We start from the raw sequence: 20,735 nt of genomic DNA on the forward strand, positions 1-20,735 counted from the left end.
ACACTTAATAATGGTTAAAATGTTAAATTTTATGTCATACTAGAGACCCGGTACACAAAATTCATGCACAGGTAGGGTCCCTAGGCCTGGTCAGGCAATCAGGGCTGATCTGTGTGTCGACCAGCAGGGTGATTGGGGGGTCCTCGCTGGCACCCACCTTGGCTGGCCTGGGGCCTGCAGGCTGGGGGCAGCTTCTGTGTTGAGCGTCTGTCCCCTGGTGGTCAGTGTGTGTCATAGTGACCGGTTGTTCTGTCTTTAGGTTGATTTGCACATTAGGCTTTTATTATATAGGATATTTTACCACAACAATTTTTTAAAATGTAGTTAGAGGCAGAGATTAGAATAGAAGTTTCTAGGGGTTGGGGGGAGGGGAGGGGGAGAAGGGGAATTATTTTTTAAGGGCTGCAGAGTTTTTTTGGAGTTGATAAAAAAGTTCTGGGAATAGATAGTGGTGATGGTCATATAACATTGAGAGTATATTTAATGCCCCTGCATTGGAAACTTATGAATGGTTAAAATAATAAACCTTATGTTATGAATATTTTGCCACACACAGGAAAGCAGGGAGCCCTGGGGCCTCTTTGATTTCTCTGGACCCAGAGTCTCAAGCAGGCCCTGGCACACACTAGGTGCTCAAGAGCGTGTGTCGATTTGCATAAGCGTCCGTGGGAAGAGACCACAAGCCTTCAGCTGGGAGAGAATGCACAGAATCAGAATCTGCCTGGAGTCAGTTCCAGCTTCCTTCCAGCTTCCCTCGGGACAAAAGCTCCACCGTGTGCGGAACCCCCAAGGGACAGAAACTGCAACAGCATAGGTAGGAGCCGAGATTCATTGCTGGGCATTTTATAAACACATAATAAGAGCTAACGATCAGAGTGCTTGATCTATGCCAGGGACCGTTTTAAGAATTTTCATGCCTTAAAAAAATACCTCTGAGATTCTTAGGAGTGTAATTCCCATTTTTTGGTTGAGAAAACTGAGACACAGAGAAATTAAACAACTTGCCAGAGGTCACACAGCCAAATCTCTAGGAAACTCAGATTTTTCCCTCGGGCAGTCTGGTTTGCTCAATGGTTTGTGCTCCTGCATTGTGTTGTCCCTGAGCCCTGACCAGGAGGGCATGGAGAGTACCTTCAAGGGGAGTCAGGAGTGGGGCTTTGGAGGCAGGAGTGGGGATCCACATTGGGCACCAGCCCCGGCCCGGGCATCACTCAGTCTGTGTTCAAGGCCTGGCTCAGCATTTGTTGATTGTGTGGTCCCAGACAAGCTACTCAGCCTCTCTAATCCTCTGGTTTCTCATCTGTAACGTGGTTATAGCAACAGTATCCACCTCACAGGGTTTGTGGGGATTAAATAAATTAGTAAACCTACACTTCTTAGTGAGCATGGTGCCAGGGTTAGGCAGCACCCTCGAGGTGGGAGTTGGGATTGTGCTCACTGACTTCCTGGAAAGATCTTTGGCAATTTCGCTTCCTCTCTGAGCCTTGCTGAACTTAGTTATGAAACAGAATTACTGAAATTGCCCAGCTGGAGTGGCTCTGTTGATTGAACTTCATCCTGTGCACGGAAAGGTTTCCGGTATGATTCAAGGTCAGGGCACATACCTGGGTTGCTGGTTCCATCCCCAGTCAGGGCACATATAGAAGGCAACAGATTGATGCCCCCCCATCTCTCTCTCTCTCTCTCTCTCTCTCTCTCTCTCTCTCTCTCTCTCTCTCTCTCTCTCTTTCTCGTCTCTCAGCATGTCCTCCAGTGAGGCTTAAAAAAAAAAATGCACACACACTCAAAACCAACCTGACAGGTTTGTTGTAAGGATTAAACACACGCCATGTTTTATATTTAGATCTATTTATAACTCTAACTCATTCTCCAAAAGTATTTAAGGCAACTAACAATAATGGAAGATTATGTGTAACTTGAAAATGAAGAATTTGGAGCAAAGAGAAAGGGATGGCAAGGAGAGAAAGAAAGAGGAAAGGGGATAATTGTTTAAAGAGCCTGACTACCCCGGTGTGTGTTGGGCACTCGATACATATTTCGCAATGTTTTCTGGTGGTAATATATCTGGTCCCGGTGAGCCTGGCTACCTTTGAGGTGTGAGGGCCTCCTGAGGCACCCACTACACCTTCCTGGGGAAGGGGAGCAGAGAGGAGACCTGAAGCTGCAATCCCCTCTCACTGCAGAGCAGCCCCCACTGGAGGAGGAAGAGGAGGAGGAGGAGGAGGAGGAGGAGAAAAAGGTGAAGGAGGAGGAGGAAGAGGGGGAGGAGAAGGGGAGAATTAAAAGCAAAGCAAAGCACTGATCATTCTAATTCCCCTTCATTTTATAGAGACAGATACTGAGGCCAGGAGAGCAGGGTAGCTAAATGCAATTGGCTATTTATATCTTTTGTAGAACTTCATATGATTAAATTTCCAATCACACAAATATTTTCTTAATGGATTTCCATTCAGCAAACATTTCCTGACACTCGACTATGTTGGTGCCGTCATCCTAGGAACTAAGTATGAATAAGACCCGTTTCTGCTCCCAAGGAGCTCACCTTCTAGAAGTGGGGTCGGAGGCTTGTAGACCCAGAGTGATAGGGCAGGCAGCCCAATGTGAGGGTCCAGGGCAGCTTCCAGGAGGAGGGCATGCCAGGGAAGAGTGGGGTTTGTCAGGCAGCCAGTGTGAGGCGAGGCTCTCTGTCTCCCTGGTCTCAGCACTCCCTGCCTTCCCTGTCGCTACTTGTTTAGCCATCATCACTGCCAGGCTCTCACTCTCTGTGGGCAGGAACCTGGAGCATCTGCCCTGCTCTATCCAGTGCCCCAACACAGGGGGAGAGGAGGGTGGGGAGGGAGGGGGGTCCCACCAGAAGTAAGGGAACATGCAAAAATCCAGAGGTGGGAAGCAATACCTTCTCAGGACTTCGGGTTGTTCAGGATGGTTCTACCCGCAGCAGGTGACCTGAGTTCCATCAGCTATTGACTGGGTTTCGTTTTGTAGGTGCAACCGTGTGTCCTGATTCAGAGACTAGGGAACTCTTCGGTAGTTGGTGGTGTTGCAGCAGCAGATATCATGTCGGATTAGGAATGAATCAGGGCCTTTTGGGTCTATCCATTCACCCAGCAGATCGTCAGCGGTGAGCCACGAGTGAAAGGTTCCCCATGGTTCCCCTTCTCCAGCAGCCCGGCCATCCGGGTGTTGTTTTGAGTTAACTGCCTTAAGTGGATTTCAGGGTGTGTTACAGGTGCCTCTTCTGGCTCTTACTAGAGGACACTACCCATTGTTACTGGGGACTCACACTGTGTGATGAGTTTGACATGCTATATTTCATAGATTCTAAAATGTGGCAGGTTCTGAGACATACTCTACTTTCAGACATGCGAAGATCTAGGATCTAGGAGCTATGATACAGTTGTTCTGAGTTTTCTAATACATTCAGGTGATATCCACATTTACATCTGAGAAGCTGAAGCTCAGAGAGGCCACTTTGTCCTCGATCTCACGGCTCATGCTTGGCAGAGCCATGTGGATCCCAAGGCCCCTTCTCTCCCCGAGTATTCAGGAGGCCCTTCCCATCCTCTTAAAAGTCTTTCTAAGATTTCAGGCAATGCTGCTACTATCGGCAAAATCCAGCCCCTTCCTCCCGCTGGTGTTTTGCAGCGTTACTCTGGTTCTTCCTCACTGCATTCTCTGAGTGAGCAGACCAGTTTGCCCCCATAATTTCACAAGTTTCCACATTAGCCAAGTGCTCCCATATGACCCACCTCCTCAAGTCTGTCATTTGAGTGCCACTCTCCCATTTTCCACACAGACTTGGGCACACCCCCAACAGGTGGTATGTGCTTGGTTCCTCCGTCTCGTTCCCCCTTTTCCCTTTATGTCTGTATTGTTGCTGCATTAACAAAAGATGACTGTGCTCACACCCCCAGCAGAGCTCTGCTGTCCCCCAGGCAGCTCAAATGCTGTGGCAGGACCAGGTGTGTCACCCTGGTCAGTGGGAGAAGCCCTGGCTTGGAATCCACGGGGGACCTGTCCCCTGTTTGTGCCTGGGCTTAGGGAAGTGGTTCTCAACCTTGGCTGCACATTAGAATCACCTGGGAATCTTTTTAAAATCCTGATTTCTGGGCCTCATCCTCCGGAAATTCTGTTTCTTTGTTACTAATGTTGTGGCCCCACCCCATAACAAAGAAACAGAATTTCCGGAGGATGAGGCCCAGAAGTCAGGATTTTAAAAAGATTCCCAGGTGATTCTAATGTGCAGCCAAGGTTGAGAACCACTGGCTTAGGGGGAAGATGTGCACGTGAGGACCAGGTAGAACCTAGCGAGATAATAGATTTAGGAGACGGGTGGGGCCGGGCTCGTTCACAGATACAGTAAATGTTCACAGCTGCCCTGGGAGGTGGGTGTAAGAGCTGAGGGAGATAGGCACTGTGGCAGTAACCGGAATCTCACAGACGGACATTTGATGTCACAGTTTGCAGGGTAATATTAGTTCAGCTCTACCACCCTTGGGTTAAAACAGAAACAAAATAAAGCAAAATGCATCTGTGAACTAGTATAGAAAACAAGGGCTCTGGGAGTCAGAGAATCAGGCTTGTTTACCAGCAAAGGGGCTGTGGACAAATCAGCTAACCTTTCTGACACTGTTCACTGATCTGTGTACTGGGGATCTTAATTCCTTCCCGAGAGTGCTGTTGTCAATATTGAGTGAAATACTGGACATAAGGTAGCATTTTCATGTCCAAGCAATGTCTGGAGAAGAAGGAAGAAGTACAGCTAGTAAGCTCTGAGCTCTCACTGCTTGCCCGGAGGGGCTGGGGCTTATGTGCTGTAGATCATTGAACTCTCACAGCAGCCTGCCAGGCAGGGCACAGTTCCTCCCCTTGGAGGTTCACAGAGGTCACAGGACCTGTCCAAGGTCACTAACTCGTGGCAGGTCTAGAATCCAGACTCCGTTAGCTCCTGCTTTAGAAGTAAAGCTCTTACCTGTTATGTTATTGGGCCATTTGAAAACCTAACTGCTGCAGTTCTTTAAAAAAACCCTTTGGGATACGATCCCTATCCCCTGACATCACACTGTAGCCACGGGCCTGGGAATGAGGAATGTGCCGCCCTGGCTCTGCTGCTAATGGCTGTGACCTGGGCAAGCCTTCTGGCTCTGGACTTAGGCACCCTGACTCCACGTCCTGTGAGGACTGTGCAGCGGCTGATGGGACACCCACTGTGATGTCCCAGCAGAAGCAGGGATGAGTTGGGGGCAGAGAGGAATGTGGTGTTTCCCTATTCCCAGCTGTTGGACTCTGGCCCGCTGGCAGGGGTTCCTGGGCAGGTTCACCCCACGTCCTCCCCTGCGGCTCTGGGTGCCAGCACACACTCCTTGCAGATGGGCATGAGTGCCCCTTGGGCAACATGCTGGGCGGGACAGGATGACCACAGATGGGGGATGTCAGCCTCCCTCTTCACCCCCACTGCCTGCTACCATTCGGCAACCGCAGAATTCAACCAACACTGCAAAGCAATGACACAGGCTGGCCGTGCAGATCTGTTACTCAGGTCTCTGTGGAGAGATCTGCTCTTCCTGCCTAGAACAGCAGAAGCAACCAGAGGACCAGGAATGCAGCGAGGTCAGAAAAGGGGAAACCTCAAACCAGAGCCCTTCCTGGCAGGGCAGGTAGAGGTTAAGAGGGGGAGCACAGAGTCACATACTCTCGGGTTCTGGTCCTTGCTCTGTTGCCCACTAGCTGTGTGAACTTGGATAAGTCCTTTGACTAATGAGCGCCAGTTTCCTGATTTTAAAAATCTGGGTAATAATACCACCTGCCTCATAAGTCTGTACGAGGCGTAAACACCTGTGAAGACAAAGCTCTGCCCCAGGTAAATGCGCAGTGAGCACATGCTCTCGTTCAAGCCTGAGCCAACCGCTCTGAGGGTTTGGTCTCTTCTTCCTTCATCTCATCCGGTTCTCAAACTCTCCCAGCAGCTGCTAGCTGCCAGGTATACGGAGATGTAGGAGACATGATGCTGGCCTCCAGGAACTCAGTCTGAAATTCCTAAAATCCTCATTGACCTCACACTCATATACTAATCACAATAATGATAACAATGAACACTGTGTGCCACTTATCAAACAACTATCATGCAGGCCCAGTGCTGATGCTCTATATACATTATTTCTAACGTTCATAAGCAATCCTTTGGGATAGGCATCACTGTTCTCATTGACGAGGGGGACCGAGGCTGGGGAGGGAGGGTGACTAAATCACCTGCCAGTAGGTGTGCAGCCCTGGGTAGTGGAGCTGAGATCCCAGTCCAGGTCCAGACTCTAATGGAAACCCCTCCTTCCCTGGCTGCCTCCACTGTGCTTCCCCAGGCCCTTTCCAGGGCACACTGCTTTGCAGGAGGGCTGGCACATCCATAGATCTCATTTAATCTGCACAGCCAGCCCCAGCAAGGATGTAGAACCATTCTGATGAGACCCATTTTCCAAGGGAGGGAACCAAGAGCAGGTGAAAGTAATCTGCGAAATGTTTACATTGAATGTAAGCTCAGTGAGTTGTAAAGACATTGAGTGTCTTAAGATCAAATAAAAGGCAACTTGGAGGCTGCTGCTTGGTGAGACGCCTTCTGCAGAGGCGAAAAATATGTGCAAACAAAACCAACAGCTTTCTTTATGTTCCCCAAAGTTGCTAAAAATGCCTGCGGGTTTGCACACAAGCAGACGCCGTCTCACAGTGCTGGTGGCTTCTGTCGTTGGCTCTGGCAAGAGGAGACCTGGCAGGTATTTCTCACATCTTTGCTAGACACACACACCAGACAAGAAGAGTTCCAAGGTACTCCTGGGGTGTGCATTTCTGCCAAGTTTTCTTTTATTTGTTGTTAACTTAGAAAAAAAGGGCACCTCATGGATGAGCCCCTGATCCCCTGAGGTGGCGGGTGTGGTGGAAAGTACATTCCCTGTACTTGGAGTCAGACAGTCCTGCATTCTCTTCTGGGTTCTTTCCCCTGAAGCCCTGTGGCCGTGGCCAGGTTGCCTAGCCTCTCTGAGCTAACCTCAGTTGGCCCTCCTGTAAGACAGGTGATTCCTTCTGCAGGAATAAAAGCTCCAAGGAGGCAGGGACCTTTGTCCTGTTTGTTCCTGTGTCTGGTGCCTCGCACAGTGCCTCCACAAATCACTCACGAAAATGGGATTAAAACACTCTTCTATAGCAATTCCAATCCTCTTTAAAAATTCTTCTTTAACCCTTGTTATGCATTGATTATATTCCCCCTTCCACCTCCACCACCAAGATATGGTGAAGCCCTCACCTCCAGCACCTCAGAATGTGACCTGATTTGGAAATAGGGTCATTGCAGATGTGTTAGTTAAGATAAGATGGTACTGGAGTAGGGTGGGTCCCTAATCCAATATACTGGTGTTTTTATAAAGGGAACTCCGTGTAAGACAGAAGAGACAGTGAGAACACCATGTGAAGATGGAGACAGAGATCAGAGTGATGCATCTACAAGCCAAGGAATGAAGCTAAGGACTAATGACACCACCAGAAGCTAGGGAGAAGTAAGAAGGACTCTGTCCTGCAGGTTTCAGAGGAAACATGACCCTGCAGACACCTTGAGTTTGGACTTCTAGCAACCAGAACTGTGAGACAATAAATGTCTTCTGATTTAAACCACCCAGTTTGTGGTACTTTGTTACAGCAGCCCCAGGGGAGGAAAACAGCTCTAAAAAAGATTTCTTTCCCCCTTTGATAATTAAAAAAACAACACCTGAAACATAATTTACATGCAGAAAACTGTATCAACCATAAAGGTACAGATCAATAGATTTTTCCAAGTAACCACCAACCACCCAGATCAAGAATATCACCAGCAACCTAGGAGTTTCCTTCATGCCCCATCCCAGTCATTAAGTTTCCTTCATATCCCCACCAGTGTAACCACCATTCCAACTTCCTTCACCAAAGGTTAGTTTTGTCTCTCTTTAACTTTAAGTGTATAGGAAAATATACTACTTATTTTTTTTAAGCGTGTCTGGCTTCTTCTGTATATTATGTTTGTGAGATTCATCCTTGCTGTGTGTAACAGTGGTTTCTTCTGAAGACAATGTAAAAAAATAGCATTAAATTTTTGTTTGTTTTAGTTGGTTCAAATTTCAAAAGGTACAAATGGTATATTGTGAAAGTCTCCAAAATCTCCCCATCCCTGTGTTCCAGTTCCATAGTTCCACTTTCTAGAGGCAACTAATGTTTCCTGTGTATCCCTCCAGAGCAGCAGTTTGACGGGTGCCACAAGAATTTTTAAATACCTGACTATTTAGCCCTAACCGGTTTGGCTCAGGGGATAGAGCGTCGACCTGCAGACTCAAAGGTCCCAGGTTTGATTCCAGTCAAGGGCATGTACCTTGGTTGCGGGCATATAACCAGTAGGGAGTGTGAGGGAGGCAGCTGATCAATGTTTCTCTCTCATTGATGTTTCTAACTCTCTATCCCTCTCCCTTCCTCTCTGTAAAAAATCAATAAAATATATTTTTTACAAAAAAATCATAAATACCTGACTATTTAGTCAGGGGTACTGGCATCTTTTCCCTTAAATTGTCAAATATAAAAATGACAACAGCCAACAGAACAGTAGCCGTCCAGTGTGAATGAATCAAAATTATACCTATTTTTTTGTCAGATCACCAAAAAATATATCAGTATGCTGATGAATTTTATTAACTAGTTTGTGTGTGCCATGAGATGGAAAAGGGATTGCTGTTCTAGAGGGATTTTTTGCCGGTGTATGCAAAGATATATACATTTATATGTAAACCTTTCTCCTTTTTTAATACAAAACTTAACATATTATATTATTATGCACCTTGCTTTTCACTTAACAATCTATGTTGGTTATTATCCCATAACAACATATAAAAGCTTTCTCATCCTTATTTTATGGCTGTATAGTATTCAATCTATGAGAACATAGGATCATCTTTATTGATAGCCATCTGGATTGCTATCATTCTTGTGTTATTATAAACAAGGTTGCAATGTGGAACCCTGTAGTTTTGCACATGTAATTTTGTACATCCATATATTGTCCCCCAAACAGAAATGCTGCATCAAAGTATATAAGCTTTAGTAATTTTGATATTGACAAATTATTCTCCATTTAGACTGTACCAATTTAACTCCTACCAGCAATGTACAAGAGTATGTCCTTAGCCGTAGTTTTTCTAGTAGGTTGTGTTATCAAACTTAAAAAAAGAATCTGGAGAGAGACCCAGAACATCCAAAAGAAGGCCCAGCAGCTTGCATTGCTTCACAGCTGGGCCTCATCTGGGCTCCTTCAAAACCCAAACAAAGAAGAGGAATCTGCAGATCTCTCCGTAGCTCCTGCTGGGTAGCCTCAGGCAGAGGCTAAATTAGCACCTCCTTAGAGATCCAAGAGCCAGTGTACCCAGTGGTCAGAGGGGGACCATCCAGATTCCAGATCCTCGGATCCATAAGGGACACACCCAGAGGGCAGACTCAGTGAGCACCAAAGCCCCATTGAAGCAAGTCTTGCCCCATAAGGGTGTCTCCAGCACAGAAGTTCTCCCACCGTAGACACAGCTGATTCTCACAGCCAATTGGCCTGGAGGTCAATTCCTCCCAGTGATACCTACAATAATCAAGGCTTAACTACAACAAGACTGTGCACAAAGCACACAAAGGGATGCACCAAAAGTGTCTACCTCTGGTAATTGGGGAGGCTGAGCCACTGGGCCCTATAGGACACCTAGCACAGAAAGCCACTCTATGAACACATGGAAGCAGCCAAAATGCAGAGACAAAGAAACAGGTCACAAATGACAGAAATGGAGGAAAGCAAACTACTGGATATAGAGTTCAAAACCACGGTTATAAGGTTTTTCAAGAGTTTTCTAGAAAAAAATTTAGTGAGACCCTCAAGAAATCTAGTGAGACCCTTGAGGATATGAAAAAGGACCAACTAGAAATTAAGCATACACTGACTGAAATAAAGAATATTATACAGAGATCCAACAGCAGACTAGAGGATCACAAGAATCAAGTCAAAGATTTGAAATATGAAGAAGCAAAAAACACCCAACCAGAAAAGCAAAAAGAAAAAAGAATTCAAAAATATGAAGATAGTGTAAGGAGCCTCTGGGACAACTTCAAGCATACTAACATCTGAATTATGGGGGTGCCAGAAGAAGAGAGAGAGCAAGGTATTGAAAACCTATTTGAAGAAATAATGACAGAAAACTTCCCCTACCTGGTGAAAGAAATAGACTCACAAGTCCAGGAAGTGCAGAGAACCCCAAACAAAAGGAATCCAAAGAGGACCACACCAAGCCACATCATAATTAAAATGCCAAGGGCAAAAGACAAAGAGAGAATCTTAAAAGCAGCAAGAGAAAAACAGTTACCTACAAGGGAGTACCTGTAATATTGTCAGCTGATTTCTCAACAGAAACTATGCAGGCCAAAAGGGAGTGGCAGGAAATATTCAAAGTGTTGAATAGCAAGAACCTGCAACCAAGATTACTTTACCCAGCAAAGCTATCATTCAGAATTGAAGGTCAGATAAAGAGCTTCACAGATAAGAAAAAACTAAAGGCATTCATCACCACCAAACCAGTATTATATGAAATACTGAAAGGTATCCTTTAAGAAGAGGAAGAAGAAGAAAAAGGTAAAGATAAAAATTATGAACAACAAATACATATCTATCAACAAGTGAACCTAAAAATCAAGTGAATAAATAATCTGATGAACAGAATAAACTGGTGAATATAATAGAATCAGGGGCATAGAAAGGGAGTGGACTGACAATTCTCAGGGGGAAAGGGGTGTGGGGGGTGCAGGAAGAGATTTGAAAAAAATCATACACCTATGGATGAGGACAGTTGGGGGGTGGGTAAGGGCAGAGAGTGGGGTGGGAACTGGGTGGAGGGGAGCTATGGGGTGGGGGGCAGGGAAGAGGAACAACTGTAATAATCTGAACAATAAAGATTTAAAAAAAAAAAAAAAGAATCTGCCTGGCCTTGCCAGCATGGCTTAGTGGTTGAATGTCGACCTATGAACCAGTAGGTCATGGTTCGATTCCCGGGTAGGGCACTTGCTGGGGTTGTGGATTCGATCCCCAGAGCTCTCATTCCCTCTCCCTTTCTCTCTGAAATCAATAAAAAAATTTTTTTTTAAAAAACTCTGCCTGCTTGGTAGGTAAAAATAGCATCTCATTATAGTTTTAATTTGCATTACATTTTTAATAAATAAAGCTAGATATAGTTCATGTTTTTTAGCAGCTACTGATATTTCCTTTTTCTGTAAATTCTGTTAATAACCTATTTTTTTGTTATTGCACTGTTGGTCTTTTTTCTTAGGGTCTTGTAGAAGTTCTTTACATATTAGGGAAATCAGCCTCTCCTCTTATATGAGTTGCAAAGTATTTTTCTTAGTTTGCCACTTGTCTTTGCCTTTATTTATGTTTTTTATATAATTGAATTCATTTTATAGTTTTCCTCTTATAACTTCTGGATTTTGTATCATACTTTAAAAGACCTTCTCATTTGTGGATATAAACAATTTCCCCCTGGATTCCATAGGCACTTATTTTTTAAAATGTTGTCTTTGATTCATTTAGAATTTATCTTGAATTATCAATAAATTCTATTACTGCAAGACAGCTATTAATGATCCCTGCAACATTTATTGAACAATCCAGCTTTATTGCACTGATCTGAGATGACTTTTTAAATATAAAGTAAAATTTCAAATGTATTTGAGATTATTCCTGGACTTTACACTGTACCATTGACCTATCTAAGTAGTCCCCTAATTAAAATACATAAATATATTTGTTATATATTTTAAGTCTAAAGAACAATTTTCTCTCATTTCTTTTTTCTTTTTATTTAATAAACCAAACAGATCACCAAGGTTTGGACTATGTGAGGTTTTCAGCCATGGTCCAGTGAGTCACTCTTTCCCAAGGGAAACAGGTGAATATAGAGAGATTTACACCAGACAATGGCAACAGCTGAACATTTTAATTCTCTAGGGTGCTATATCTCAGAAGAGCATAGGACAGGAATTCTTGTTCCAACCAGAGTCTGGGTCTCACTTTGAGGGAAAGTACCCAATAGCTATGAGAAGAAAGTACACAGGTGACACAGTAACAGCTATGTGACTCTGAGCAAGTCATGTCCCCCTTCTGAACCCCACCTCCTCCTCTAGCCACGGAGAATTTGGGCCCAATACTTTGTAAGAATTTGTTGAATCTTGGAGATAAATAGACTCACTTTCCAGCCATGAGCTTTGTCTAGAGTGGAGCTATAATTTGTCCCCTTTAAAAGGTCTCTTGAAATACAACATCATTTAAAAGTGAGATCTTGCTGTTGATGGATATGTTCCAGTATTAGATGAGAAGGGGAATAAAAGCACATCCATTTAAAATCTGACAGAGGATCAGGGAGAATAAAACCCTCTTGGTTTAATGACAGGACTAAGTTGGGTTCAGTTTCAAGTTGCCATTGAGTTTCTGAGTTCTATAGAAGGAAGATAAAACAACCTCAAAAAGAATGATGTATATAACGGATTAATTTCCAGAGCACTCACAGATGCCATTTATGTTGCAAATCTTCCTTCCTGAATTGTTTTTAATTTTCAATTGAGGGGTTATTTTAAAGCAAATAGATGAACCTGGTGAAAGGGAGAAAGAGAGTGAGGAGGGAGTGTGGAAAAGAGAGGCTTTGTAATGACTTCCATATGAGGACTGCCTGGGACCCCTTTCTCCAACCTCATCTCCTTCCATCCTTTCTTTCACTTTATGTTTGGAACACATCATAATTCCCCAACTTGTACACTATTTCAAGCCTCTGGGTTCTTCCTTGGACTGCTCTATGTCCACGTAGAGAAGTAGAGTTCTTTATCCCTCCTTTTGGTATGCCCTGAAAACCATCTGCCTTATCCTCTAAAATAAAAGAGAGGAGAAGAGTGTAGGTTGGTTTGGCTCAGTGGATAGAGCATTGGCCTGTGGACTGAAAGGTCCCAGGTTCGGTTCGGTCCCAGGTTTGGTTCCAGGAGAGAGAGAGAGAGAGAGAGAGAGAGAGAGAGAGAGAGAGAGAGAGAGAGAGAGAGAGAGAGAGAGAAGGGTGAGGAGGGGTAGAGGGGGAAATTGCTTTACAAACTGGAAATTGTTAGAAAAACATGAGGATTTATTATTGTACAGAACATGGTCTGGGTTCTATTTGACATCTATGAGGTTTACAGAAATTGCTTAGTGAGCTTTCTCTTGGGTCTGGCATTGGGATACCAAGACATATGACATCTGATTCCTGCCTCCAAGTGCTCACAGTCATCTGTATGAAAAATAACACAACCATTAATAAGCAATAGTACAAGAATAAACTGTTTCGTATACTGGCAACTGTAAACCTACTTTTGCCCACCCTGTACAGGCAGGTGAGCAGAGGGTGCGGGGGGAGCAGGCAGCCGGAGGATGACCCACCCTGGAAAAGGGAGGGTCAGAGAACTTTCTAGAAAAGGTGTCCTGGGATAGCCCCAATTCCAAATCTCTTATTGGACTTTCCCTACCAGCACCTCCTTCCCCACGATGGAATTCAGCTGACGACCTCACTGAGGAAGGGGAAGCCATCCGGAAAGTTCTGCGCTTTCACTGCTGCCCACCCTGCTGGGCCCTGGGGAGGGTGGACCCTGCTCTGCCCCAGGAAGGAGCTGAGGGGAGACTCTGGGAGATGTTCCCAGGCCCGCAGCCAGAGACTGGGCAGCTGTTTGGGTGAATGGTTCCTGGAAGGACAAGGTCGATGCAGCCCAGCCAGCCCCCGCTTAGGACCGAGCTCTTCACGCCTCCACTTGCTCCATTTTCCCTTGTTCCTCCCACAGGTCCTCAGAGAGCGGGCAGCAAGGCTCTCGCTGTGCATGGGGGATGCCCAGGTGGAGAGGAGACGGCTCCTTCCCACAAGGCACGGAGGGGCGGAGCCAATGGGAGGCCCAGTCACTGATTCAGTGCTGACTGCACCTGACCATGGCTGACAGTAAGCAGAAGTGTCTGAGCCCTGCTAGCTGGAGGTCACAATCCAGGGAGGGCTGAGGGTGGCAAATGAGGAACACACTCCAGGGGTGTCAGGATGGGGGTCAAGCTAGGGAGAAACCCAGAACAGAGGAGGGGAGAGGGGGCTGTGGGTGGAGGTATATAAATGAAGTGGGTGGGCAGGTCAGGCCTCAGGTGGTGAGGAAGGTGGCCTGGAGCAAGATGTGAAGGAGGAGACTGTGAGCCCCTTTGCAGTTTCCACTGGGGGTGCTCGCCAGGCCCATGGGAGTCTCAAGCTTCAAGGAGCAGTGTGGGGGCGCCAAAGGGGGCAGGGGCAGTAGGAACACAGAAGTCTGCAGGGTGCCGGGAAGGGGAGAGGACCTGCAGGTGATGGCGGCTTTATTCTGATTGTGATGGGAGCCTTAGGAGGGTTTTGAGCAGAGAAAAGACAGGATCTGCTTCATGTTTTAACAGGATGCTTCTGGGGACTGTGGTGAAAACCGAAAATGGGGACGAGGAAGGAAGCAGGGAGCCCTCTGATGAAGACTAGGTGTCAATCCAGGTGAGAGGCCGTGGTGCTCAGACTTGGGAGCTGCGGGTGGTGAGATATGGTTAGACTCAAAACGTCTTTTTTGAGAAGAACCAACCATATTTGCTGACAGATTGGAAAGGCAGTGCGATAAAGAGAGAGGAGTCAAGAATGACTCCAAGGGTTAGGGACCTGGGCAGATGGAAGGGTTGAGCTGTTGTTCACTGAGATGGGAAAGTCAGTAGGAGAAGCAGTTTGCGGTGTTGGGTGAGGTAAGGAGTCAGGAAATCGGTCTTTGTAAACATGTTCAATGTGAGACACCTAAAGTTACCATGTGGAGGTGCTGAGCCGTCGGGGGGAGGGGGGAAGGCAGGGCTGGAGAGGCATTTGGGAGCCAATGGAGTGCAGGTGATACTTGCAGCCAGGAGGCCACAGGGGCTCACCTAGGAGAGAGGGCAGTCACTGAGGAGAGGAGGTCCAAAGACTGGGCTCAGGGCCCCAGTATAAAGTGTTTGGCCCCGGCTGGTGTGGCTCAGTGTTGAGCGTTGACCTAAGACCCAGAAGGTCACGGTTCAATTCCCGGTTAGGGCATATGCCTGGGTTGCAGACTTGATCCCCAGTGTGGGGCATGCACTAGGCAGCTGACCAATGATTTGTTTCTATCTCTCTCTCTCTCCTTCTCCCTTCCTCCCTGAAATCAATAAAAATATATTCAAAATAATTAAGTGTTTTGGAAGGTGGGGAAGAACCAGCAAAGGAGACTGGGGAGAAACCCCTGAGATAGGAGGGGTAGCAAAGGCTGTTGTCCTAAAAGCCAGGTACAGAAAGACCTTTGTGGGGGAAGAGTGAAGGGTCATGTCAAATGCCACTGCCTGGCGAAGGAGGATGTAGATGGTGAGGGGTCACTGTTGACTTTAAGAACACTGATGGGGGAGGGGGGCATGAGCCTGACCAGAGTGACTCGGAGGCAAGAGAGAGGAGAAGAGTTTGAGGTGGGGTGTGCATTCAACTCTTTTGAGGAGTTTTGCTGTCAAGGGTTGCAAAGAAGCAGAATGGTAGCTGGATGAGGATGTGGACTCAAGAGAAGGGTGTGTGAGCGTGTGTGTCTGTGTGTGTCCATGTGTGTGTTTGAGGCATAATAACGTTTGTATGCTGATGGGAATTATCAAGTCTGGAGGCAAAAATGGATGAAGGAGGCCCAAAGGAGAGAACTGCTGGAGACAGGCGTTGAGTAGATGTGTGGGGTGGGCTCTGGTGACCAGTGGAGGAATGGATGTTTGCTGGGAACACAGACGTGCACCCACAAAAACAAAAGAGAGGTCACGGTAGAGGGACAAAGAGCAGGGGGGTGCAGTTTTGTGTCAATAGAGAAATAGAAACCCCCACTCTCATAGCGTGTACTGGTGCCGGGCACTGCCTGAGCCATTTACATATATTCACTTCAATTCTCAGAACAGCCTATGAGAGAAATACTGTCATGGTGCCCATTTTACATAAAGAGGACTGAGGCAGAGCGACATTAAGCATTTTGCCTAATGTCACACAAGGAGCAAGGAGCAGAGCCTGGCAATGACGGCCCTTTGCTTCTCAGTATGAATGGAGGGATGGCAGCTGCGTGGGTGGGTGGAAGAGAGGCTGCAGCGTTTTGATGAGCCCAGAGCTGGTGTGTCCTAATTGGTTTCTCCTTCCGAGACACCTGTCCATTTGCAAAGCACTTTTCAGTCATTACCTCCTGAGTCAGGAGCCAAGGGGGGCAGAGGGTGGGGCTGGTTTCAGTTCCCAGCATGGCCCTGAAGGATAGATTCCTCCCATGTAACTCCTCCAGGAAATTATCAGGACGTTCCCTCTCCTTTCTCTACAGACACCCACGAGGTTCTGAGCACCTGAAGTGCCCCAGTCCTCAGTATTCCAATGCTCCAGGAAAAAAGAAAGAAATCAAGGGGCCAGTAGACCTGGCTCTGTTGCTGGCTGGCTGAGAGACTGTGGCCAAGTCACCTACATGCTCTGGGCCTCAGTTGTCAAAGGGAGGAGAGGCCAGGATGAGATCTTACTTTGTGGGCTTGTTCCATCAGCACATGTGCTGAATGCAGCTGCATGCCAGGAAAGCATAGGGCACTAGGGACGTGACAGCAGGCACAGGGACACATCCTGACTTTTGGAGATCACAGTGAATGGTGGGAGCAGAGGGAGAAGCTGACGGTCATACAGCTGTAAATCCTGACTGGGCTTTGGAGGAACAGTCTAGGGCGCTATGAGAGCACCTTTCCTGAGCACTTGACCCCAAAACAGAAACTGTCTTTGTTCATTCATTCATTCATTTATTCATCCTTCAACACCTGTGAATGAACACCTGTCTTTTGGAGCAGTAGCTTGCACTTTGCATTCCCCAAGGAAAGTATAAATTAAGGCTGATGGAAAGCTGTAGCATGAAATGGGACTGGGAACCAGTTTGTTTCAACCAAACTCAAGAGATATTGGACCTGTGCTACTGTGTGCCAGGTATTGGGGAAACTAGTGTTGAAAGAGCAAAAAAGGGGTGGTCTCTGGCCTCAGTGAATTATCTGGGGTCTCATGGGTCTAAGTATCGGGCAGCGGGGTGGGGAGCAAAGTGGACTGGAGTGAGACCCTGGGTTTGGATTTGATCTTTACCACCCAAGAGTGTGAGACCTAAGGGGAAATTCAGAACATTCTGTAGCCTCAGTGCTCTCATCTGTATGTAAATGTACGAACATTTCCGAGCATCATTATATATGTGGTAAGCACTGTGCATGCATTGCTTCATTGGTTCCTGTCTCTCTCCACGCAGCTGGCGGGAAGTGGAGCTCAGAAAGGAAAAGCGCTGCTAGCATCACAGCATACAGGGCTCTCCTTTATTCCCATAAAGCTCAGCACAGGCGCAACAGGAACTTTGAACCCATGTGGCAGAATGGTCTGTCTCTCCTGCCTCACCTCTCCATGCCCTTTCTGTAAGGTCCTGTTCAAAACCACCCCCTCCCTTTCCTCTCTTCCACAAACACCCGCTGAGCAACTGCTGCCTCCCTCCTTGCCAAAACCTTTAACAGCATCCCAGCCCCTATTGCCAGAAAGGACTGCACAGCCATTAGGCTGGCGTTTGCCACATGCTGTTTACTGTGCAAAGCATTTTGTGTGTATTACTTCATTTGATCCTCTCAGGGGGCAGCTACTGTTATTGTCCCATTGCACAATGAGGAAACTGAGGCTTAGAAAGGTTAGGTAATCACCCAAAGTCATAGAGCTAGAAAATGGCCAAATATGGACCCAAACTCACGTCTTTCTGAGCCTGAAGTGAGCCTCCTGCTCTCAGCCCAGGTGGCCTTCCTCAGGATGGCTCTGTCTCCCTTCGAGTCTCCTATCATTCATGCCAAGGGATTCACCATGCACTTTATTTCTCTGAGCCTTTGCACATGCTATTTCTTCAGCTTGGAACACACTCCCTTCCTTCTGTGCCATCAAAAGCCTGCCCCTGCATGGACCTCAGCTCCGCTGCCCTTGCTCTGAGAGCCCCTCCTAAGGCTCTGGCTGCTCTAGCCTCGGATGATTGGAGAAACACCCCCTCACAACACTGCCTTGCTCCTGCAGCACTGGGTGTGGTTCTCCTTGTGTGGGCTGCAGCGTGCTCCAGGTTCTGGGTGGCCGAGCCTGTGCCAGCACCCAGCTGCCTTTGCCACACATTTACCGGGCACTCGTTACTTGCCAGGCCCTGGGCTGGGCTCTAGGGACACGGGGGTAGGCCAGACAGGTGTGCTTCAGCCTTTGCAGGGTTTGCAGCCAGGTGGGGGAGACAGGACCACGTGGAGGGCTGAGGCCTGTGGTGGGCATGGTGAGGATCTGTGAGCGCACCTACCCAGGACTTGGGACATGCAGCAGGGCCTTGTGAAGCAAGAAATAGTAAACCAAAGTGGATTTAGTTAAATCACGAGGGGATTAAGAGGGAAGGCAATGTCCCAGGAAAGGGAACAGCCTGAGCAAAGGGGTGAGAGCTGGCTGTGACCAGGCTGCCGCGGAGATTGGCATGGCTGGAGAATAGTGTGCAGGGCAGTGTCGCAAGACCACTCTGGAAAAGCAGACTTTGACCCTGTAACCTGAAGGGCTGAATGAATCCTGCCTCTCTCTCCCATTCGTCTGTGGGCCCCAGGTGGCTTTGGGAATAGTCAGGGCTTGACTTGAGTGATCTCTGCAAGCTGCTTACCTGATCTGGACCTTACCCTCATCTTTGAAATGGGAATAATACTATCTGCCACCTCCTTGGGGTGGGGAGAGGATGTAAAAAAACGAGCACAGTCTCTAGCACATAGGAAGAACTCCACTGCACAGATATGATAGTGGAAACAGTAGCATGTTATGACATATTATATAACACATTGTTGTCAAACTAGTATTCTTATCATTCTCGCTGCCATTGGAACTGAGTCATCTCTGTCTGTCTCCTGGGTGGCATGGAGGCTCCTGTTGCCTGCCCAGGTCTTGGACTTGGGGAAGGAGCAGGGAGATGGGCCAGGATCATAGAACAACCCCTCTGCCCTCCAGCTGGGCATGGGCCACGTTATGAGACACCTGTGGCCGTGTGGTCTATTCTAGCAGATGCGCGGACGCAGACCTGGATGCCATGTGAACACTGCAGCCTGGTTGGGCAAACTGCCTGCCAGCCAGGCCCCCTTCCTCAGTGGTATTCCCTTTCTTGGGGAAGAGTTGGCCCACTCAGGGCTGCTTGTCACTTCTCCCTATGGGGTGCCAGGATGTCCAATGTGTTGGTAATCCTGTTTTGTGGTCCTTCCCGTTCAATCAGTTTTCTGCCCTCCCACCTGCTCAGAGCCCCAGAGGACTACCCCTGAGAACTACGCCATGCACAGTCCCCTAGCTTTAAACTAGGCTGGATGGGCCAGAGGGAAGCTGTGGCAGGAGAGAGGAGGGTGGAGGAGAGAGAAGTCAGGCATCCATCTTTCTCTCTGCTCCTTCCTTCCTTCCACTTCTGGCATTGGCTTTCCCAGGACGGCCACAGGGCTATCCCTCCCCGAGGTGGCTGCTGCTCCTTGGCTGCAGCTCTCAGGCCTCCAGAGGGGGATGCACTCCCGGCTGTCCTGGCCCAGGGCTGCCTCGACCTCTCACTGGTTTCCTTAACCCTGCTCTCACCTCTAAGCAGAACCCTGCCATTCAGTTATTTGCAGCTTTGCCCTGTGCTTGCTGTTTTCTTTCCTGCCATGATTTGGATCGACACTCCCACGGAGGCTCTGCAGAGTCCCCCAAACAGACCCTGTCCTGGCCAGGAGCAGGCATAATCCCGCTCACACCTCTCCTTGCCCTCTCATGCCCTTGGGATCTTCCACATGGGCACCTGTCCTGGAGGGATCGGAGCTGCTGGCTTCCAGAAGCCCAGCCTGGCTGCCTGTGGGGCTGCAGAGGAAGGACTGGGGGTATTGCACAATGAGAAGCCATGGTGGATTTGGGGGCGGGGGCATGCCACAATCTGACTTATGATTGCAGAAAGCTCCTTTAAGCTCCTGAGAGGTTCTAGTTCAGTGGTTCTCAACCTTGGCTACACATTAGAATCACCTGGGAATCTTTTTAAAATCCTGATTTCTAGGCCCAGAAATTTCAGGAGGATGAGGCCCAGAAATCAGGATTTTATAAAGATTCCTAGGTGATTCTAATGTGCAGCCAAGGTTGAGAACCACTGTTCTAGGGGATCGAGTACAGACCCAGGGAAGATGTTTGGGCTGGTGCAGTAGTTCCCATGTGACATTATGGCATGGCCACCATTAGAGTCCTCTGCCCCCTCCACCATGAAGACAGCTGATCACCCAACGATGAGTGAAAGCCTTCTTTCTGTTGCGTGCACACAGCTCTGTTGCAGCAGCTACCCCGGTGGGCCTCTGTGACGCTCTCCTCTCCAGTGGTTCCTTGGCCTCAGTGCCCACTCATTCCTGAGGTCCTGAGCCTGGCACAGGTCCTGGAACATTCCTGAGCTGGTTGGTACCCTCTGGTTCAAATGCAAGTGCCCTTGAAGGTCTAGGAACATTATCAACTTTAGGTAGAGCCTAATAACATTAGTGGAGGTCTAATATCGGACCAGCCTGCACCATCTTGTCCAGCAAGAAAAGAAAGTAAACATTCGTCAAACATCGGCTCTGGGCTGGGCGACTGTCCACACCACGCCTCGTT

General features: G+C 47.7%; 1 long non-coding RNA gene across 2 annotated transcripts in view; it reads left to right on the forward strand.

Annotated features, from left to right (window-relative positions):
• The first annotated feature begins 457 nt into the window (after positions 1-457).
• The window catches only part of LOC118676105, a 34,172-nt gene continuing 13,894 nt past the window's right edge, over positions 458-20,735 (forward strand). For both annotated transcript variants that reach the window (XR_004974037.1, XR_004974036.1), the window contains exons 1-3: positions 458-814; positions 13,879-14,030; positions 14,501-14,588. This is a non-coding gene — a long non-coding RNA (uncharacterized LOC118676105). The remainder of the gene's footprint in view (positions 815-13,878; positions 14,031-14,500; positions 14,589-20,735) is intronic.

Source organism: Myotis myotis, unplaced genomic scaffold (genome assembly GCF_014108235.1).
Source record: "Myotis myotis isolate mMyoMyo1 unplaced genomic scaffold, mMyoMyo1.p scaffold_m19_p_2, whole genome shotgun sequence".
NCBI lineage: Eukaryota > Metazoa > Chordata > Mammalia > Chiroptera > Vespertilionidae > Myotis > Myotis myotis.